This window comes from Somniosus microcephalus, unplaced genomic scaffold (assembly GCF_052327205.1).
Source record: "Somniosus microcephalus isolate GS21.2 unplaced genomic scaffold, FLI_Smic_1.0 unresolved_chr7, whole genome shotgun sequence".
Lineage (NCBI taxonomy): Eukaryota > Metazoa > Chordata > Chondrichthyes > Squaliformes > Somniosidae > Somniosus > Somniosus microcephalus.
Window position 1 is genome coordinate 11,021,662 of NW_028225185.1, and position 16,268 is coordinate 11,037,929.

The 16,268-nt window shown below is 51.0% G+C and overlaps 1 long non-coding RNA gene across 1 annotated transcript; it reads right to left on the reverse strand.

The window, feature by feature from the left end:
* Window positions 1-292: 292 nt before the first annotated feature.
* Window positions 293-15,680, reverse strand: LOC147086526 (uncharacterized). Its single transcript, XR_015075711.1, has 4 exons — window positions 15,513-15,680; window positions 12,311-12,351; window positions 5,795-5,923; window positions 293-518 (listed from the first exon to the last, which is right to left on the reverse strand). It is a non-coding gene; the product is annotated as an uncharacterized LOC147086526 (long non-coding RNA).
* Window positions 15,681-16,268: the final 588 nt, after the last annotated feature.

A 16,268-nucleotide genomic window follows, 5' to 3' on the forward strand; every position in this document is an offset into this window, starting at 1 on the left:
GTGCGGCGCTCCCTCAGTACCGTCCCTCCGACAGTGCGGCGCTCCCTCAGTACTGCCCCTCCGACAGTGCGGCGCTCCCTCAGTACTGCCCCTCCGACAGTGCGGCGCTCCCTCAGTACTGCCCCTCCGACAGTGCGGCGCTCCCTCAGTGCTGGCACTGGGGAGTGCCGGCCGGGATTTTTGTGCTAATGTCTCTGGAGCGGCGACTCGAACCTGCAACCTCCTGGCGAGAGTGAGAGAGAGTGCTGCGCGCGAGCGACCCAGGAGAAATCAAACTGCAAACCTGCGGAAGTATGGTATAATGAAAGAGTTTATTTGGCAGCGCTAATACATCCCAATACATCAATACCCTGCCAGGGCTCTAGGACAATGATGGAGTCTTTTGAATGAGGTGGGGGGTTACTGTTCTCTCGGCTCAGAGGCTGGTCTTTATAGATGGTCTTCCCCTTCAGGTGTAGCTCTTCCAGGTACTGTTGGGATTCAGACTCAAGCAGCATTTTCATCGCCGCCTGCCGTATCTTTAAAGAAAGAAAGAAAGACTCACATTTCTCCAGCGCCTTTCACGAGCACTGGACGTCCAAAGCGCTTTACAGCCAATTAAGTACTTTTGAAGTGTGGTCACTGTGATAATGCGGCAGCCAATTTGCGCACAGCAAGCTCCCACAAACAGCAATGTGATAATGACCGGATAATCTGTTTTGGTGATGTTGGTTGAGGGATAAATATTGGCCCCAGGACACCGGGGAGAACTCCCCCTGCTCTTCTTCCAATAGTGGCCGTTGAGATCTTTTACATCCACCTGAGAGGGCAGACGGGGCCTCGGTTTAACATCTCATCTGAAAGGTGGCACCTCCGACAGTGCGGCGCTCCCTCAGTACCGCCCCTCCGACAGTGCGGCGCTCCCTCAGTACTACCCCTCCGACAGTGCGGCGCTCCCTCAGCACTGGCCTGGGAGTGTCAGCCTGGATTATGTGCTCAAGTCTCTGGAGTGGGGGCTCGAACGCACAACCTTCTGACTCAGAGGCGAGGGAGCTACCCACTGAGCCACGGCCGACACTTTAAGGGAGACATGCGGGTGGTGGTGGGGGGAGGGGAGGTTGGCAGTGGGTTAATTCGTGTCAACATTGGCGGGGAGGGGGGTGGGGAGGCGTTTCTGTAGGCACCGTCCGCCCACCCAGTCAAAGTGTGTCCAGCCTTAAATGATCACAGGATCATCGAATAGCACAGCACAGAAGGAGCCCGTTCGACTAATCGAGTCTGTGCCGGCTCGTTCGAAGAGCGATCCCGTTAATCCCGCTCCCCGGCAATGTTCCCTCATCATTTTTTTTTGCCCGGGTGCGCCGGCCCTTTAAGGGGCCGTGCGGCCCATTTAATTCTTAGCGCACGCGCGGCTATATCCGTTATAAGTGAGACCCCTAGACCGCCGCGGGGCTTGGCGGGAACGTTGCTTCCCCTGCTCATTCCCCACAGCCCTGCAATTTTTTCTCCTTCGCGTACTTATCCAACTCCCTTTGGAAAGCCACGGTTGAATCTGCGTCCACCGCCCCATCAGGCAGTGCACTCCAAACCCTGACCACTCGCTGCGTAGAAAAAAATGAGTTTCTCCTCCTGTCGTCTCTGGTTGTTTTTGCCATTGACCTTAAATCTGTGCCCTTTGGTTATCGACCCTACAGCCATTGGAAACAGTCTCTCTTTACAAATGCCCGCAGACGGTTAAGAAGGCAAATGGTATGTTGGCCTCCGTAGCGAGAGGGTTCGAGTACAGGAACAAGGATGTCTTGCTGCAGTTGTACAGGGCCTTGGTGAGACCACACCTTGAGTATTGTGTGCAGTTTTGGTCGCCTTATCTGAGGAAGGATGTTCTTGCCATGGAGGGAGTGCGGCGAAGATTCACCAGGCTGATACCTGGGATGGCAGGAATGACGTATGAGGAGAGATTGGGTCGATTAGGCTTATATTCGCTGGAGTTTAGAAGAATGAGAGAGGATCTCATTGAAACTTATAGGACTAGACAGACTAGATGCAGGAAGGATGTTCCTGATGGCCGGGGAGTCCAGAACCAGGGGTCACAGTCTAAGGATAAGGGGTAAGCCATTTAGGACAGAGATGAGGAGGAATTCCTTCACCCAGAGAGTGGTGAACCTGTGGAATTCTCTACCACAGAAGGCAGTAGAGGCCAATTCATTAAATATATTCAAGAAGGAGTTAGATATATTTCTTAAGGCTAAAGGGATCAAGGGATATGGGGAGAAAGCAGGGACAGGGTACTGAATTTGGATGATCAGCCATGATCACATTGAATGGCGGAGCAGGCTCGAGGGGGCCGAATGGCCTACTCCTGCTCCTATCTTCTATGTTTCTATTTTTATGCGGAACCTTGTCGATTGAGCCCGCCCTCCACCTGTCCGTCTGTGGGCGATTGCGGGCAACTACTACGGTTATACAGGGCCTTGGTGAGACCACACCTGGAGTACTGTGTGCAGTTTTGGTCTCCTTACCTAAGACAGGATATACTCGCCATAGAGGGAGTGCAGCGAAGGTTCACCAGACTGATTCCTGGGATGGCAGGACTGTCGTATGAGGAGAGATTGGGTCAACTAGGCCTGTATTCACCAGAGTTTAGAAGAATGAGAGGGGATCTCATTGAAACGTATAAAATTCTGACAGGGCTGGACAGACTGGATGCAGGGAGGATGTTTCCCCTGGCTGGGGGATCTAGAACGAGGGGTCACAGTCTCAGGATACGGGGCAGGACATTTAGGACTGAGATGAGGAGAAATGTCTTCACTCAGAGGGTGATGAACCTGTGGAATTCTCTACCACAGAAGGCTGTGGAGGCCAAGTCACTGAATATATTTAAGAAGGAGATCGATAGATTTCTAGACACAAAAAGGCATCAAGGGGTATGGGGAGAGAGCGGGAATATGGTATTGAGATAGAGGATCAGCCATGATCATATTGAATGGCGGAGCAGGCTCGAAGGGCCGAATGGCCGACTCCTGCTCCTATTTTTCTATGTTTCTTCTGTGTTTCTAGCACTCCCCCGCTCCCAACCCCTGCCTGCGCCACCACCCCCCGTCCCCCACCCAATACGTCCTTGCAAGCTCCACTTAAAAATTGGCTCCGACGAGACGACCAGGATAATGAGTGTCGCCGTCAGGGATGTTCGACCGGGTGGGGCGTCACCCTCGAAACCCACACAGACACCTGGGGCTGGATTTCGTCAATGGGGACGTGATGGAGGCGGGACTCCCACTTTTTGGGTTGTAGTCCCGCCTCCATTGACTTGTGGCCAACCCACGCGATTTTCCCTTGATTGACCTTGTTAAACCCGCCCAGCGAGCTCAGCAGGCCAATTAAGGGACACCTGGTTACTGGTGACGTCAGTGATTGACATTTCATCTGTCAAGAGCTTTTGACAGATGAAGAATCAGCACTTGACAGCTCTGTGAAGCTGTCAAACACTGACAGTCTGACTTCTAACTTGAGTCCTTCTACTCAGACTCAGTTAGAGATCTCTCCAGACCAGAAAGCAGAGGCTGCAGCTTTTGACAGTTCAGCGGCCATTCTGCTTTCTGTGCCGGTGAGCTCAGGGACTCCCGAGAACTGAAGGGAGGAAGCCTGCAGGAGAAAGTAAAGGTAAGTAAAACTTATTAAAACACTTTACACTTACCTCACACACTTACCTCTGCACTCATGCACCCATCACTCACCTGCACAACGGACATCTCGACCCCTCCAACCCCTGCAGACCGACGGTCCGGCCTCGCTAACTTGGCGTGGTTCGGAGCCATCGGGAAGCCCACACTTCAGGGCTAAAAATAGGGATTAGGCCAAAAGCTGCCTGTTAACTACCTGTTAACAGGCAGTTAATTGGCACTAATCCCCTCCCCGCCTCGGGGAGGCGGCTCCCAGCACAGGTCGGGTACCCCGCCTCCTGGGACATTGGCACGGAGGCGGGCTGGGGGGCGGGATGGGTTCCTGCACCCCCCCCCCCCGATTCTGCAATTTTCCCACCACTCCCGCCTCCAAACCCACCTCCACGGGGCTCGGACATTTGAGGCCCTGGACTTTGCATCAAGGGGGTGACTGATGCTGATCAGGCTTTGCACCTCTGACCTTGAGGCTAGTTGTAAAGACGGGCTCACATTTCGACCGCGCCTTTCACCAACCCCCCCCGGCCCTCCCTCCCACAGCGCTTTACAGTCAATGGAGCTCTTTTTTTTTGAAGTGTGGTCACTGTCGCAATGGGGGAAACACGGCAGCCAATTTGCGCACAGCAAGCTCCCGCAAACAGCAAATGAGATATAATCTGTAGTTTTAACATAGAAACACAGAAGATAGGAGCAGGAGTAGGCCATTCGGCCCCTCGAGCCTGCTCCGCCATTCAATGAGATCATGGCTGATCATCCAAATTCAGTACCCTGTCCCTGCTTTCTCCCCATATCCCTTGATCCCTTTAGCCTTAAGAAATATATCCAACTCCTTCTTGAATATATTTAATGAATTGGCCTCCACTGCCTTCTGTGGTAGAGAATTCCACAGGTTCACCACTCTCTGGGTGAAGAAATTCCTCCTCATCTCTGTCCTAAATGGCTTACCCCTTATCCTTAGACTGTGACCCCTGGTTCTGGACTCCCCGCCATCGGGAACATCCTTCCTGCATCTAGTCTGTCTAGTCCTGTTAGTATTTTATAAGTTTCAATGAGATCCCCTCTCATTCTTCTAAACTCCAGCGAGTATAAGCCCAATCGACCCAATCTCTCCTCATACGTCATTCCTGCCATCCCAGGTATCAGCCTGGTGAATCTTCGCTGGACTCCTTCCATGGCAAGAACATCCTTCCTCAGATAAGGCGACCAAAACTGCACACAATACTCGAGGTGTGGTCTCACCAAGGCCCTGTACAACTGCAGCAAGACATCCTTGCTCCTGTACTCGAACCCTCTCACTACGAAGGCCAACATACCATTTGCCTTCTTAACCGCCTGCTCCACCTGCATGCTTACCTTCAGCGACTGGTGCACAAGGACACCCAGGTCTCGTTGCACTTCCCCTTCTCCCAATCTATTGCCATTCAGATAATAACCTACCTTCCTGTTTTTGACACCAAAGTGGATAACCTCGCATTTATCCACATTATACTGCATCTGCCATGCATCTGCCCAATCACCCAACCTGTCCAAGTCATCCTGGAGTTTCTCGGCACCCTCCTTACAGCACACACGCCCACCCAGCTTTGTGTCGTCTGCAAACTTGGAGATATTACATCTAGTTCCCTTGTCTAGATCATTAATATATATTGTGAATAGCTGGGGTCCAAGGACCGATCCCTGCGGTACCCCACTAGTCACTGCCTGCCACTCGGAAAAAGACCCGTTTATTCCAACTCTTTGCTTTCTGTCTGCCAACCAGTTCTCTATCCAAGTCAATACCTTGCCCCCAATCCCATGTGCCTTAACTTTACACGCTAATCTCTTATGCGGGAGTGATGTTGATTGAGGATAAATATTGGCCCCAGGACACTCACACTCACACACTCACTCACACACTCACTCACACTCACACACACTCACTCACACTCACTCACACTCACACACACACTCACACACACTCACACACACACTCACTCACACTCACACACACTCACTCACACACTCACTCACACTCACACACACACACACTCACACTCACACACACACTCACTCACACACACACACTCTCACATACACACACACTCACACACAAAGTGTGTAAGAAATTGTGGAAGTTTAAAAAGAAAAGTTTGAATTACGAGAAGAAGTGCTTTTGACGCCAATTTAGTTTCTCCGTTGATTTGCTTCAATTGTTGTTGGTATATCTTTCGATGGACCCCGCTTCAAGGTACTTCAGTGTGGCGTTACAGGCAGCGACTTTTCTCCACCTGCCAAGGCACAACACAGAGCTCAGAGAGTTAAACATCAACACCTTGTGACGTAAGCAAACTACTAGGCACTTGGTCAAAGCGTTAAACAAAGCTTTAATCAACTGTTTTACAACATGGAGGTCTAGTTGTGTCCTTCACTAGTTCCTGTTAAAGAATGTCCTGAGCAAGCTGGGCCCGTGCCCGAGTATTTATACTCTCCCTGGATAGCACCACCCGCAGGCCGCCCAGTATTATTTCATATAAGTCTTTCTTTCATGAATGACTGATTCATGTCACCTTGCATTTATATAGTGCCTTTAACGTAGTAAAACGTCCCAAGGCGCTTCGCAGGAGCGATTATCAGACAAAATTCGACACCGAGCCACATAAGGAGGTATTAGGAATAAAAACAGAAAATGCTGGAGACACTCAGCAGGTCAGGCAGCATCTGTGGAGAGAGAAACAGAGTTAACGTTTCAGGTCGATGACCCTTTTCGTCAGAACTGGAAAAAGCAGAGATGGAACAGATTTTTAAGCAAGTGTAGGAGCTGGAAAGGGGGGAGGGGAGGAAAGAACCAAAGGGAAGGTCTGTGATAGGAGAGAAAGCAGGAGAGATTAAGAGACATTGAGAGATATTCAAGGCGAGAGGAGATGGTAATGGGACAGGTTAAGGAACAAAGGATGGCTCGAGATGAAGTGTGAATTGCGCTGGCAGAATGAAGGACAGCTGGCACGTGGGAGGGAAGAACAGAAGACACAAACAAAAGAAAAGGGTGGGAAAAAATATATATACGATAGGGGCCGAGGTTATGATCTGAAATTGTTGTGTAAGGAGATATTAGGACAGGTGACCAAAAGCTTGGTCAGAGAGGTCGGTTTTAAGGAGTGTCTTAAAGGAGGAGAGAGAGGCGGAGAGGTTTAGGGAGGGAATTCCAGAGCTCGGGGCCCAGGCTGCTGAAGGCACGGCCGCCAATGGTGGAGCGATGGAAATCGGGGGGGGGGATGCGCGAGAGGCCAGAATTGGAGGAGCGCAGAGATCTCGGAGGGTTGTAGGGGCTGGAGGAGGTTACAGAGATAGGGAGGTGGGGTGAGGACCATGGAGGGATTTGAAAACAAGGATGAGAATTTTGAAATCAAGGCGTTGCCGGACCGGGAGCCAGTGTAAGTCGGCGAGCAACAGGGGGCGATGGGCGAACGGGACTGGGTGTGAGTTAGGACACGAGGCAGTGAGCACAGGGGGCGATGGTGTGAACGGGACTGGGTGCGAGTTAGGACACGGGGGCAGCAGAGTTTTGGATGGGCTGATGGTTACGGAGGGTGGTAGGTGGAAGGACGGCCAGGAGGGCGTTGGAATAGTTGAGTCGAGGTACCAAAGGCTCGGACGAGGGTTTCAGGAGCAGAACTGTGTGAAGTTTGCACATTCTCCCCGTGTTTGCGCGGGTTTCCTCCGGGTGCTCCGGTTTCCTCCCACAGTCCAAAGATGTGCGGGTTAGGTTGATTGGCTATGATAAATTGACCCTTAGTGTTAGGGGATTAAATACGTGGGGTTATGGGGATAGGGTGGGATATGTGTTGGTGTAGGGGTTACGGGGATCGGGTGGGATATGTGTCGGTGCAGGCTCGATGGGCCGAAATGGCCTCTATCTGCACTGTGGGGTTTCTGTGATTCTGTGAGAACGGTCTCAACACGGGTTCTCAACTTCACCCTTTTCTCTCTCCCACATGGCAGCTGTCGCTCATTCTGCCATCGCCATTTAAGAACATAAGAAATAGGAGCAGGAGTAGGCCAATCGGCCCCTCGAGCCTGCTCCACCATTCAATAAGATCATGGCTGATCTGATCCTAACCTCAAATCTTCTATCACTCTGCATCCCACCTGAACCCATGTGATCTCCCGGGAGAGGCGAAAAACCAGATAAAAAACCCAATGGCCAATTTGGGAGAAAAAAATCTGGGAAATTCCTCTCCGACCCATCTAGGCGATCGAAATTCTTCCAGGAGATCACTCTGTCCCTATAATTTCTACAGTACTTGCCTTCTGTAAAAGGTGATCTCCACCCCAGCCAGGAACAGGAATAAAACCATCTCCTGAAGTCTAACACAGAATTAGAACACAAGAAGTAGGAGCAGAACAAGGCTACACGGCCCCTGGGCCCGCTTCACTACCCACAGGGCCATGACCATTCCGAACCTAGACTCATGTCCAATTTCCTGCCCGCTCCCTGTAACCCCTAATTCCCTTTACTTCTAGGAAACTACCTATTTCTGTTTTAAATTTATTTAATGATGTAGCTTCCACAGCTTTCTGGGGCAGCAAATTCCACAAACCTACCACCCTCTGAGTGAAGAAGTTTCTCCTCATCCATCTCAGCTTTGAAAGAGCAGCCCCTTATTTTAAGATTATGCCCCCTAGTTCTAGTCTCACCCATCATTGGGAACATCCTCCCCGCATCCACCCGATCAAGCCCCTTCACAATCTTATATGTTTCAATAAGATCATCTAGAGCCAGCTTTTGTTTCTTAACTTGTCCCATTACCATCCCCTTTTGCCTCGCACCGACATCCCTTTTGTCTTTTAATCTCTCCTGCCCTCCATCCCATCACAGACATAGATACATAGATACATAGAAGATAGGAGCAGGAGTAGGCCATTCGGCCCTTCGTGCCTGCTCCGCCATTTAATGAGATCATGGCTGATCCTTTAATTCAGTATCCCGTCCCCGCCTTCTCTCCGTAACCCTTAACCCCTTTTGCCCGTAGAAATATATCTAATTCCCTCTTAAATATATTTAATGAGCTGGCGTACACTGCCCTCTGTGGCAATGAGTTCCACAGGTTCACCACTCTCTGAGTGAAGAAATTCCCCCTCATCTCTGTCCTAAATGGTTTAGCCCTTATCCTTAAATTATGTCCTCTAGTTCTGTTCTCACCCGCCAAGGGAAACATTCCTTCTGCATCCAGTCTGTCTAGACCTGTCAGAATTTTATACACTTCTATGAGGTCCCCTCTCAATCTTCTAAACTCCAGTGTGTACATCCCTAAACTACATAGTCTCTCCTCATAGGTCATTCCCGCCATTCCCTTTTCTTTCCTCCCCTCCCTCCCCTTTCCCTGCCCCCTGCATTTACTAAAAAATGTTACATCTCCAACTTTTTCCAGTTCTGACGCAGGGTCATCGACCTGAAACGTTAACTCTGTTTCTCTCTCTCCACGGATGCTGCCCGACCCGTCGAGTGTTTCCAGCCTTTTCTGTTTTTATATTTCTTGCATTTCTCCAGCGCCTTTCGCCACCTCAGGACGTCCCGAAGCCCTTTACCGCCAATCCAGCGCCCTTGTCGAAGTGTGGTCACTGTTGTAATGTGGGAAAACGCGGCAGCCAATTTGCGCACAGCAAGCTCCCACAAACAGCAAATGCGATTACATCGTATTTACAGCACAGAAACCGGCCATTCGGCCCAACTGGTCTATCCCGGTGTTTATGCTCCACACGCGCCTCGTCCCACCCCTCTTGGAATGGATAGAGGATTGGTTAACGGACAGAAAACAGAGAGTAGGGATACATGGGTTGGCAGGCTGTAGCTAGTGGCGTGCTGCAAGGATCAGTGTTGGGGCCTCAGCTATTCACAATCTATATTAATGACTTAGATGAAGGGATCGAGTGCAATGTATCCAAGTTTGCAGACGATACAAAGTTAGGTGGGACAGTGAGCTGTGAGGAGAACACAAAGTCTGCAAAGGGATGTAGATAGACTGAGTGAGTGGGCAGTAAGCTGGCAGATGGAGTGTAATGGGCAGAAATGTGGTACAGAGTACTGGTGAGGCCACACCTGGAATACTGCGTGCAGTTTTGGTTTCCATATTTAAGAAAAGATATACTTGCTCTCGAGGCGGTTCAGAGAAGGTTCACTCGGTTGATTCCAGAGATTAGGGCGTTGACGTATGAGGAAAGGTTGAGTAGGTTGGGCCTCTACTCATTGGAGATCAGAAGAATGAGAGGCGATCTTATCGAAACATATAAGATTGTGAGGGGGCTTGATCGGGTGGATGCGGTGAGGATGTTTCCACTGATGGGTGAGACTAGAACTAGGGGGCATAATCTTAGAATAAGGGGCTGCCCTTTCAAAACTGAGATGAGGAGAAACTTCTTCACTCAGAGGGTAGTAAATCTATGGAATTTGCTACCCCAGAGAGCTGTGGAAGCTGCGACATTAAATAAATTTAAAACGGAGATAGACAGTTTCCTAGCTGATAAGGGAATTAGGGGTTACGGGGAGCGGGCAGGGGAGTGGACGTGAGTCTAGGTTCGGATCAGCCATGATCCTATTGAATGGCGGAGCAGGCCCGAGGGGCCGTGCGGCCTACTCCTGCTCCTACTTCTTATGTTCTTATGTAAATGTGAGGTTATTCACTTTGGTAGGAAGAATAGAAACACAATATTTTTTAAATGGTGAGAAGCTATTAAATGTTGTTCAGGGAGACTTGGGTGTCCTCGTACAGGAAACACAAAGTTAGCATTCAGGTACAGCAAGCAATTAGGAAGGCAAATGGTATGTTGGCCTTTATTGCAAGGGGGTTGGAGTATAAGAGTAAGGAGGTCTCGCTACAATTGTACAGGGCCTTGGTGAGACCACACCTGGAGTACTGGGCACAGTTCTGGTCTCCTTATCTGAGGAAGGATAGACTTGCCTTGGAGGCGGTGCAACGAAGGTTCACTAGATTGATTCCTGGGATGAGAGGGCTGTCCTATGATGAGAGATTGAGTAGATTGGGCCGATACTCTCTGGAGTTTAGAAGAATGAGAGGCGATCTCATTGAAACATACAAGATTCTGAGGGGGATTGACAGGGTAGATGCTGAGAGGCTGTTTCCCCCTGGCTGGAGAGTCTAGAACCAGGGGTCACAGTCTCAGGATAAGGGGTCGGCCATTTAGGACTGAGATGAGGAGGAATTTCTTCACTCAAAGGGCGGTGAATCTTTGGAATTCTCTGCCCCAGAGGGCTGTGGAGGCTCAGTCGTTGAGTATATTCAAGGCCGAGATCGAGAGATTTTTGGACTCTCGGGGAATCAAGGGCGATCGGGCGGGAAAGTGGAGTTGAGGTCGATGATCAGCCATGGTCTTATTGAATGGCGGAGCAGGCTGGAGGGGCCGAATGGCCGACTCCTGCTCCTAATTCTTATATTCTCTTCTTCTCAGCCTATCAACATATCCTTCTATTCCTTTCTCCCTCATGTGTTTATCCAGCCTCTCCTTAAATGCATCTGTGCTCTTCGCCTCAACCACTCCCTGTGGTAGCGAGTTCCACATTCTCACCACTCTCTGGATTATTGAGTAGATTGGGACTCTACTCATTGGAGTTCAGAAGAATGAGAGGCGGTCTTATTGAAACATATAAGATTGTGAGGGGGCTTGATCGGGTGGATGTGGTGAGGATGTTCCCAATGATGGGTGAAACTAGAACTAGGGGGCATAGTCTTAGAATAAGGGGCTGCTCTTTCAAAACTGAGATGAGGAGAAACTTCTGCACTCAGAGGGTGGTAGGTTTGTGGAATTTGCTGCCCCAGAAAGCTGTGGAAGCTGCATCATTAAATACATTTAAAACAGAAATAGACAGTTTCTTAGAAGTAAAGAGAATTAAGGGTTACAGGGAGCGGGCAGGAAATTGGACATGAGTCTATGTTCGGAATGGTCATGGCCCTGTGGGTAACGGAGCGGGCCCAGGGGCCGTGTAGCCTGGTTCTGCTCCTACTTCTTGTGTTCTAATTATGTGTTAGATTTCAGGAGTTGGTTCTATTCCTGTTCCTGGCTGGGGTGGAGATCACCTTTTACAGAAGGTAAGTACTGTAGAAAATATAGGGACAGAGTGATCTCCTGGACGAGTTTCGATCGCCTAGATGGGTGGGAGAGGAATTGTCGGAGAGGAATTTCCCAGATTTTTTCTCCCAAATTGGCCAGTGGGTTTTTTATCTGGTTTTTCACCTCTCCCGGGAGATCACATGGGTTCGGGTGGGATGTAGAGTGATAGTAGATTTGAGGTTAGGATCAGATCAGCCATGATCTTATTGAATGGTGGAGCAGGCTCGAGGGGCCGATTGGCCTACTCCTGCTCCTATTTCTTATGTTCTTATGTTCTTAAAGAAGTTTCTCCTGAATTCCCGATTGGATTTATTAGTGACGATCTTCTATTGACGGCCCCTAGTCCTGGTCTCCCTCACAAGTGGAAACATCTTCTCTGCGTTGACCCTATCGAACCCCCTTCATCATTTTAAAGACCTCGATCAGGTCAACTCTCGATCTTCTCTTAGGTCCAGCCTGTTCAGTCTTTCCTGATGGGTATAAGCTCTCAGTTCTGGTATCATCGTGGTAAATCTTTTCTTGCACCTTCTCCAGTGCCTCGACATCCTTACCTTGCTAGATTCTGCTCAATGTCTTGAATAAAGGCTTCTCTCTAAAACGGAAAATACAAAACAGTAACGAAAGGTCATCGAGCTGAAACGTTAACTCTGTTTCTCTCTCCACAGAGGCTGCCCTGACCTGCCTGAGTATCTCCAGCATTTTCGGTTTTTATTTCAGATTGCCAGCGCCTGCGGTATTTTCTTTTTGTGTTGTTGTTGTAACATATAACCGTTTGAGTGAAATCCAGGCCGTGTATTTACCCTCTTACATCTGTGAGTTTTGGCAGGCTATTCGACTGCGGGCTTCCTCACAGCCAAGCTTGGTCACGTCCTCATCCCTGACACCTAGCCTCATGCAATTTCTGGAATTGCGGGGGGGTTGGGGAATTGCAGGAGAGCGATGAGGACTGTGGCTGGAATTATCATAGACTCATGCAGCACAGAAGGAGGCCATTCGGCCCATCGTGCCTGTGAAAGAGCTCTCCAATTAGTCCCACTCCCCCCTGCTCTTTCCCCATAGCCCGGCGAATTTTTCCTTTTCGAGTATTTCTCCAATTCCCCTTTTGAAAGTCACTATTGAATCTGCTTCCACCGCCCTTTCAGGCAGCGCGTTCCAGATCACAACAACTCGCTGCGGAAAAAGAACACTTCTCCAAGCAGCACTTGGTGCGAGTTCGGAGACGGGACAACAGAGCGTCGGAGGAGCTGAGGTTTACGGAGGGCGGAAGATGAGAGGAGACCATTCAGCCCCTCGAGCCTGTTACACAGGAACAGGAGGAGGCCATTCAGCCCCTCGAGGTTGTTACATTAGGAACAGGAGGCCGTTCAGCCCCTCGAGCCTGTTACACAGGAACAGGAGGAGGCCATTCAGCCCCTCGAGCCTGTTACACAGGAACAGGAGGAGGCCCATTCAGCCCCTCAAGCCTGTTACACAGGAACAGGAGGAGGCCATTCAGCCCCTCGAGCCTGTTACACAGGAACAGGAGGAGGCCATTCAGCCCCTCGAGCCTGTTACACAGGAACAGGTGGGGGCCATTCAGCCCCCTCGAGCCTGTTACACAGGAACAGGATGAGGCCATTCAGCCCCCTCGAGCCCGTTACACAGGAACAGGAGGAGGCCCATTCAGCCCCCTCGAGCCTGTTACACAGGAACAGGAGGAGGCCCATTCAGCCCCTCGAGCCTGTTGCATTAGGAACAGGAGGAGGCCGTTCAGCCCATCAAGCCTGTTACACAGGAACAGGAGGAGGCCCATTCAGCCCCCTCGCGCCTGTTACACAGGAACAGGAGGCGGCCCATTCAGCCCCTCGAGCCTGTTACACAGGAATAGGAGGAGACCCATTCAGCCCCTCGAGCCTGTTACACAGAAGAGAAGGAGGCCACTCAGCCCCTCGAAACTGTTACATAGGAACAGGAGGAGGCCATTCAGCCCCTCGAACCTGTTACATAGGAACAGGATGAGGCCCATTCAGCCCCTCCAGCCTGTTATATAGGAACAGGAGGAGGCCCGTTCAGCCCCTCGAGTGTGTTACACAGGAACAGGAGGAGGCCGTTCAGCCCCCTCGAGCCTGTTACACAGGAACAGGAAGAGGCCATTCAGCCCCTCGAACCTGTTACATAGGAACAGGATGAGGCCCATTCAGCCCCTCCAGCCTGTTATATAGGAACAGGAGGAGGCCCGTTCAGCCCCTCGAGTGTGTTACACAGGAACAGGAGGAGGCCGTTCAGCCCCCTTGAGTGTGTTACACAGGAACAGGAGGAGGCCGTTCAGCCCCCTCGAGCCTGTTACACAGGAGGAGGCCATTCAGCCCCTCCAGCCTGTTACACAGGAACAGGAGGAGGCCATTCAGCCCCTCCAGCCTGTTACACAGGAACAGGAGGAGGCCACTCAGCCCCTCGAAACTGTTACACAGGAACAGGAAGAGGCCATTCAGCCCCTCGAACCTGTTACATAGGAACAGGATGAGGCCCATTCAGCCCCTCCAGCCTGTTATATAGGAACAGGAGGAGGCCCGTTCAGCCCCTCGAGTGTGTTACACAGGAACAGGAGGAGGCCGTTCAGCCCCCTCGAGTGTGTTACACAGGAACAGGAGGAGGCCGTTCAGCCCCCTCGAGCCTGTTACACAGGAGGAGGCCATTCAGCCCCTCCAGCCTGTTACACAGGAACAGGAGGAGGCCATTCAGCCCCTCCAGCCTGTTACACAGGAACAGGAGGAGGCCACTCAGCCCCTCGAAACTGTTACACAGGAACAGGAAGAGGCCATTCAGCCCCTCGAACCTGTTACATAGGAACAGGATGAGGCCCATTCAGCCCCTCCAGCCTGTTATATAGGAACAGGAGGAGGCCCGTTCAGCCCCTCCAGCCTGTTACACAGGAACAGGAGGAGGCCGTTCAGCCCCCTCGAGCCTGTTACACAGGAGGAGGCCATTCAGCCCCTCCAGCCTGTTACACAGGAACAGGAGGAGGCCATTCAGCCCCTCCAGCCTGTTACACAGGAACAGGAGGAGGCCCATTCAGCCCCTCCAGCCTGTTACACAGGAGGAGGCCATTCAGCCCCTCCAGCCTGTTACACAGGAACAGGAGGAGGCCATTCAGCCCCTCCAGCCTGTTACACAGGAACAGGAGGAGGCCATTCAGCCCCTCCAGCCTGTTACATAGGAGCAGGCCGTTCAGCCCCTCCAGCCTGTACTGCAATCCAATCATGGCTTATCTGTACCTTAACTCCATCTAACAGCCTTGGTTCTGTAACCCTCAGTACCCTTGACGAACAAAAATCTATCAATCTCAGTCTTGACATTTTCAATTGACCCCCCCAGCCTCGACAGCTTTTCTGAGGGGCGGGGAGAGTGCCAGATTTCCACCACCCTTTGTGTGAGGAATTGCTTCCCGACATCAACCCCCCCCCCCACCCCCCCGGATGGCCTGGCTCTAATTTCAAGCTCCGCTTGTCAGGGTCCCCTCGAGCGCGAAAGATTCAAGCCCCTCCGCCATCCGCGTCCCGGATGGACGAGGGTTTAAAAAAATATATATATATATAAATTTTGGGGGGAAAAAATATAAGAATTGATAGTGGATGCTGACAGATTGCAGCAAGGTCAAAGGAGTGGTGTTGGGAGAGTTGGGCCAGTTTGAAAGGCTGCAGGGGAGATTGGAAAGGGGGCGTTTTGTAGGTTCTGTGCGCCCCCCATGGTTGAATAGCCGGCTGGGTCCTGCACCTTTAAGTTGTCGCCGACCTTGCTCAGCTTGATCTTTTGGGTCTTCGTGAGATCGCACATGTCGGCGGGGGGAAGAAATCGCGATTTAACAAGTCAAAAACAGCCGGCCGGCTGAGGTTTGGAAAAGTTCCGAAAACGCGGCCCCTTTTATTTGTTGACGGAAGCGGCGTCCGGTTGCCAGGGTAACGACGTCGCAAAAGACGTCTTAAAGGGACAGAGGCACCGGCAGAATCCTTAAAGGGCCCCGGCTGAAATGGAAGGACCTGCATTCTTATTGCACCTTTCACCACCTCAGCACCTCCAAAAAGCGTTTCACAGCCAATTAAATACTTTTCTTTTTTGAAGTGTGGTCACTGTTGTAATGTGGGAAACATAGAAGATAGGAGCAGGAGGGGGCCATTCGGCCCCTCGAGCCTGCTCCGCCATTCAATGCGATCATGGCTGATCATCCAAATTCAGTACCCTGTCCCTGCTTTCTCCCCATATCCCTTGATCCCTTTAGCCTTAAGAAATATATCTAACTCCTTCTTGAATATATTTAATGAATTGGCCTCCACTGCCTTGTGTGGTAGAGAATTTCACAGGTTCACCACTCTCTGGGTGAAGAAATTCCTCCTCATCTCTGTCCTAAATGGCTTACCCCTTATCCTTAGACTGTGACCCCTGGTTCTGGACTCCCCGCCATCGGGAACATCCTTCCTGCATCTAGTCTGTCCAGTCCTGTTAGAATTTTATATGTTTCAATGAGATCCCCTC